The sequence below is a fragment of the Prosopis cineraria genome, unplaced genomic scaffold (genome assembly GCF_029017545.1).
Source record: "Prosopis cineraria cultivar Desert tree isolate PC_DT_omini unplaced genomic scaffold, ASM2901754v1 PC1, whole genome shotgun sequence".
NCBI lineage: Eukaryota > Viridiplantae > Streptophyta > Magnoliopsida > Fabales > Fabaceae > Prosopis > Prosopis cineraria.
Window position 1 is genome coordinate 7,995,275 of NW_026555332.1, and position 6,798 is coordinate 8,002,072.

The 6,798-nt window shown below is 29.5% G+C and overlaps 1 long non-coding RNA gene across 1 annotated transcript; it reads right to left on the reverse strand.

Moving 5' to 3' along the window:
* Positions 1 to 751: 751 nt before the first annotated feature.
* On the reverse strand, positions 752 to 2,431 carry LOC129308012 (uncharacterized). The gene is made up of 2 exons (XR_008592525.1): positions 1,986 to 2,431; positions 752 to 887 (listed from the first exon to the last, which is right to left on the reverse strand). It is a non-coding gene; the product is annotated as an uncharacterized LOC129308012 (long non-coding RNA).
* Positions 2,432 to 6,798: the final 4,367 nt, after the last annotated feature.

The following is a 6,798-nucleotide window of genomic DNA, read 5'->3' on the forward strand; positions in this document are numbered from 1 at the left end:
TGTGTGTATATACATTTACATTTTTTTAAATTATTTTCACTGTCTTCAATTATATATAGGCATGGTTAATGTAGAAAAATTATCTCAAAAATAAAATTGAGTTGGAGCCAAATCTCTTTCGTCGTATTGATTATTTCGTGGAGAGATGAGGAGTGGGCAAAACATAGAGCTAATCAATTTTTTATTCAGCATTATCAAAAACTTTTTTTTTAAAAAAGTACAACGCGATATTACGCATTTAAGTCTCATTTAGACTTCTTATACATTATTAGTATAAAACACTTACAGATTTGAAATGTTCATTGCGTCTCCCCAACCTCATCTAATGTCTAAAATCTCAACCCTTTATTTGAGACATCAGAATTAGATGAAATTTCAACTTATCATAATTTTTCCCATTCAACAAGAGAATTAATAGAAGTTACGTACTTTTCAATTGATTTAACTCTCTCTCAGTGACAATAAGAATTGAGTGTGTAAATAGATAGACTTAAGACACTAGAAATACTGAAAAAAAAAAAAAAATACTAATACCAAAAGACCGTAGAGACCAACAGTTATATTTTTCCAAAATTATTAAAAAACATTATTAGATTGAGTTGGAGCCCAACCTCTTTTGATATTGATGGTTTCGTGGGGAGATGTGAAGTGGCCGAAATTAAACAGAGCTAATTAACTTTTCAATCAGCATTATATTTATTTCAAAACATTTTTTTGGAATACAAAACACGTATGAAATGAAACGTTTAAATCTGATTTAGACTTTCTACACATTGTTAAGATGAAAACACACACACAGTGATAATAATAACATGACTCCAATTAAGCAGATAAATCCAGATATATAATCAATACAAACTCTCTCAGTGCGCGCGCGCGAACATGCTCTGCGTTAAAAAACAAAAACAAAGTTTATTCAAGCATAATTACATGGTGCTAAAAATCATAAGAAAGAAACTTAAAGTTCCCTAGAACAGGGGTGGAAAGAGGGGGGATCAGCAGGGGTCATGGCCCCCTAACTTTTTAATTTTTTCTTAATAAAATATAAAAATTATATATTTTTCAACTCTTCTAAATGACATATTATAAAAGTTATGAAATACTGGATGGAATTTTCATTTCATTATACATGTAATTTTTTATGTATGTATAGAGCAAATATTCCAATAGTTTCAAGATATGATTATCATAGAATTTACTTATTTTCAACAAGATAATGCTATACATGCTCTTAAAGTATTGACGTCATTTTATTTTGCTTTCATTTTATTTTTGATGAATTATTATTACAAACTTTGTTAATATTGCAACAAAAATCTCAAGATATATTAATGCTATGTGCTTGATATTTTTCATAAAATCACTTATCCAAAAGTTGAGAAGTTTGGGTCAGTGTTCTTCTAGAAAAGAAATTACTTTTTTTAATAATCAACCTATTGAAATTTATGATATAAATGAATTTTATCTGATATAATTTGATCTTATTGACATAAAGATTTTTATGAAAATTGAGCACTATTATACATTGATATATTTATTACTATGATTATCAATTAAAAGAATAATAATAAATTTAATAAACAAGTAATAAAGCTTATTATACTGAACAGAACTTTAGATTTCAATGACACATGTAATCATTTACTGCTCATAGAGATAATAAATTTTCACTAATTTAATAATAATTTATATTGAGAAGGAATTGCTAAATGTTTATCGTAGACGTATAACTAATGATTGTTATATAAAAAATTAATGAGCAAAACTTTTATATATATTATATATATATTGTTATATATGTATAAATTAAATATAAATAATATTTTTTTAATTATCATGTATACTTTGTTATCTCAGCCCCTTCTAATAAAATTTTTTGACTCCACCCCTGCCTTGGAACACGTAGGTGCAACAACAAAGTAAACTAGAAAATGGAAACATACATATGTAAACCAATGGAGAGGATTAGGGACACACACACACACATATCATTATGATCTTCATCCGTGGCAACCTTTGGTAAAGTCGCCACAAGGTTGTTTAGTTGACGGAGGACTTTTCGGAGGGACGCTGCTAGTCGTATATCGTATGTTTGAGACAACCAGGATTATTATTTGGATCACCCGAAGGATACGTATCAGTGTTTGGCTTAATCGTTTCAGCCAGAGAGACTGTGATAGGATCAATGGAGAAACTGGTCTCCATAAGATCTTTCACATAACTGATGTTGCTGCTGCTGCTGATGCGCCATGAGTCGGCATGAGCCAGGTCGAGCCTAAGGAATAAAGTCATTGGGGTCGCGATCGTAGGAAAGAGAAGCAGTTTGGAGAGGCACTTTGATTTCTTCATTGGATCTCTTTATTATCAATCTTCGCTTCTTAGCTCTCTGACTCTGTGCTACGCACTCTTAAGAAACTCGCTGAGACGTCCTACGTCTCTTTATATTGGGTAAACGAAAAAGGTGATCAAGGCGAGAAACTTCACTGCATGTTTCGACAATGACTTGTGAGATGGAGAATAATCATCGCAAGAAAGAGGACAATTATTCGACGTTATCCAGAGAGAAATAAAAGAAAGGACGACCTTTCGAATTACATCTACTTGATAAGACATGACTATTTAATTTAATTTTTTTTTCAAACTATAAAGAGTAGACATTACTGCTGTCAGAAGATTATTTCCCACGCAGAGTATTGAAAGTAAATAAAAATATTAACAATCATATTAACTTTAATTATTTTTTTATTTAATCAGTTATAACTTTAATCTTTAAACTTTAAGTCTTGTAATTTAATTTTTATAATTTTAAATATTTAAAAATATTGGTTTCAAGTTTGACTCGGTTATGTTTGAATTCAGAACTTCTTCCAAAGAGCAGATAGTATTGCCACTATTTGGACAACTAGCCATTGACACAATTTATATTTTTTAAAGTACCAATTATGCATATATTTCTTTGATTGCTTTTTTTTATTATAAATTAAGTTTCTTAAAATGTACAAACATCTTATGAAAAAGGAGGTGTCAATAGAATTCAGACAAAATTCATTAAAAATATGTGTTATTTTGTTAAACTATATGTTGTGCAATTTAAAAAAGTTCAAAAAATAAGCATATACCTGTAATTTATTTTCATAAAATTTATATATATGGATTTCCTGTTCATGATTCGTACCACGCCCGGATTGTGATGAGAAGTAATAAAAAACTGGAGAGGATTTCTTTAAAAAACATTGTCATTCATTGAAGAATGATAAGGGAGCCAGCAGTAAGTTGGAAGACCTCTCATGAACTTCATGTTTTATATTGAATTGAATATACCACATTTTAATAATATATTGATATTAATATTCATGTGTGGAAAAACTTCCAGCATCAACCTTATGTTTGGTATAAGTGTTCAATGGTTGTGTGTGTGAGAGTTTATTTTCTCACGTACGTTTGCCATCTCGTGAGTATAGCTGACTTATGCACATAGTAGACTCCAAAGTCTGAATGTGACATGTAGGACCACCACAATTATATTTGATCTTAATTAATTATTATCTCTTCTAATCTTATTGATAAGTATTGATTCTACCTGTCTTACTAAAACTAATAAAAATTTTAAAACTAATTGACTATATATTTAAAATTTTAATAAATTTATAACTTTGCCTTTATTTATAAAGGAATGGTGAGAAGTCTAACAAAATTTCGATTCCAATTCTAATTGGATTCTGATTCTAATTTTTTTTCAAAAGTCTTCCGTTATACTAAACGGGGATTAGGGAATCCCAAATTCATTGCACAACGTGCTCGAAGATTATTGATTCACAGGCACATGTAAATGTCTCTTTCTCACAGTTTCTTGCATCGTCACGTTACAGCTTTTTATTTCTCCCACTCACAACAGGATTGAAAGATCCAAACACTGCTTCAGAAATATCTTCATCCGGCAATGACTTTTTTCACAAAATAAATTAGAAGGTCAAAACTTATCTAAATCTAAAGAGATAGATATAGATAACTAAATTATGAATAATTTAAGAGTCTGTAGCGACATACTGTTGCTTTACAGTTTAGTTAGAAAAAAAATTTGGTGAGAGCTAATTTAACTTTAAATAAATACATTTTAATATACTAAAAAGTGATTAGGATACTTTAAAATAATATAATTCTCGCTATAGATTTTATATATACTAAGTTGTTTGTATTTTGAATTAAACTAGTTGAGAGAATAAATGCTTGTACATTTTGAATCACACGGGGTATAACATGACTCCGATTGAGTACGTAAATGAAGATAGAACACACAATGTACACCGCACCCCCCCCCCCCCAAAAAAAATAATTAAAAGCATTATTCAAGCATAAAAAAACCAAGAAAGTGAAATGAAGGAGAGGATTAGGGGTACACACACATATCATGATCATTATGGTCCATGGCAGCTGTTTCCTCCTCTGGTAAAGTCACCACAAGGTTGTTTCTTGGACGGAGGACTTGCCGGAGGGAGGCAGCCAGTGTATTGTCTTTCTGGAGGACATCCAGTCAGAGCTTTATTATTTGGATCACCCGTACCACCCGTAGGAGTCATCATAGCCAGAGAGACTATGAGAGGAGGATCAACTGAGAAACTCGTCTCCATTAGATCTTTCACATAGCTCATGTTCTTGCTGCCGCTGCTGCTCCCCCTCGAGTCGGCAAGAGCCACCCCAAGGCTAAGCAATGAGGTGAATGTAAGAGAGAGAATAATGCTTTCTTCTTTCTCTCTTAATTATATATATATATATAGATATATATGATGGACTCTGTCTCTGATAATCTGAGAGCCACTTAACTTGCAGAGAACTTACCGACACGATGTCTATTTATATTGGTGCTCCAGAGGGCCAGAGATGGAAATTTCATCTTCATTACTGTGACTTGCCTGAAAATTTCATCTTCATTACTGTGACTTGCCTGATCCGTTGACAAGGATCAAAAGAAGACAGAAAATCAATTTTTAATATGGCATGGATGATTGGCATCTTTTTTTAGAATAGTACGACGTTTTGTTTTAATATCTTTTCATAACAATTAATTAGTGTCTCGCCCAGACCAATATGTGTATAGGCATATATTTAATCTTTAAAACACGGAAAATACCACTCCAAATATTATATTAATCATGTTTTATTTTTACTCTGTGTGGTTTATTTTCGTATTTTGGTATATATGTTTTTAAACTAGTTAGCCTAAGATTGCGTGTAAACAAATAAAGGAATGAATATCGATGAAATAAATACGAATTATAATTCGGTAACTAGATTTAGTATAGGCACTAAGTTATTGAAAATCCATAATTTAAATAAATTTATTTATTCATTAATTTCAATAGAGTATGAGATGAAAATAAATACGAATTATAATTCGGGTAACTATATTTAGTATAGGCAACTAAGTTATTGAAATCCAGATCATAATTTAAATAAATTTATTTATTCATTAATTTCAAATAGAGTATGAATTCAAAAACCATTGACTTAAATTTTAATAGCTCTAATAATACAGACAGTCAATGCATGGACTAATTATAGTTACCAAGTCCAATTTAACAAATCTAGTTACTACAACAACAAACATAAATAAGCCTTGTCCCATTAGATGGTTGGGATCCACTACATAAATTACATTAAATGAACTAATGCTATGTTTGGATGCATAGAGATTTGGATTTGATTTGAATTTGAGCCAAATTTATTATTTGTATAATTAAAAAGTGGATTTGGATTTGACCCAAATTCAAATTCAAATTTATCTCATTTCTTTATAATTTGAAATCCTTTTTAAATTCATATTATTTTAAATTCTACATCAATCTCTTTGTAATTTGACTCGCCCGTGCAAAAAACAAAAAGAAGAAAAAGGAGGACCATTCCAGTTTTTTAATTGATATCTTCATGGTTTTAAAATCCTCTAAAGAAATTGTGAATTTTATGAATTTTTTTAAGAAAAAAGTAACAATTTATATTTTATAAAAAAATAATATAATGAACAACAATATTAAAAAAGTGAAAACTTCACATTAATCATAAATTTTAATTTTAGAAGATTTAATTCCTCACATGGGGCATGCACATATACTTAATAAGACATGACAATTTAATTTTTTTAGTACGAATTTACACATGTTTCTTTGATTACTTATTTTGATACAATTATTCGATTACTTTAATATTATAAAGTTTCGTAATGTATAAACATATTATACTAATAAAGGAGATATATCTATCTAATCTAGAAAATAATCATAAAAATTGTGTTGTTTTGTTAACAAAACTATGCAACTTAAAAAAGTTTAAAAAAATAAACATATACCAGTAATTATTTTCCTTTTGTAACATGCATTTATAAATCGAAATCATTAATATAATATATAACATATATATATATGGTTCCTGTTATTCCCCGCCTGAGTGAGCCTGTAAGTTGGATTGACTCATTCTTTATAATTAAGATTAAAAAAAAAGTGTTGTTTTTTTGGGATTCATGTATCTTCCCATTTTACTCATAGTTTAGGCCATGTTTGGAATAGAAGAATCTTGAAGATTAAAAGGAATTGGTAGAGGATTCCATACACAAGTATGCATGTTTGGTACAACTGAATTTCATTTTCAAGAATCCCAATCCTAGCAATTAGGCAGAATTTGATTCTATCATGATATCCCAAAAAACATGTTTGGGAATCTCAATTTTATTTTAGTTTCGATTCCAATTCTAATTCTAAATTCAATTTTAATTTATTTTTTTAAAAAAATTCTATCATTATAACCAGG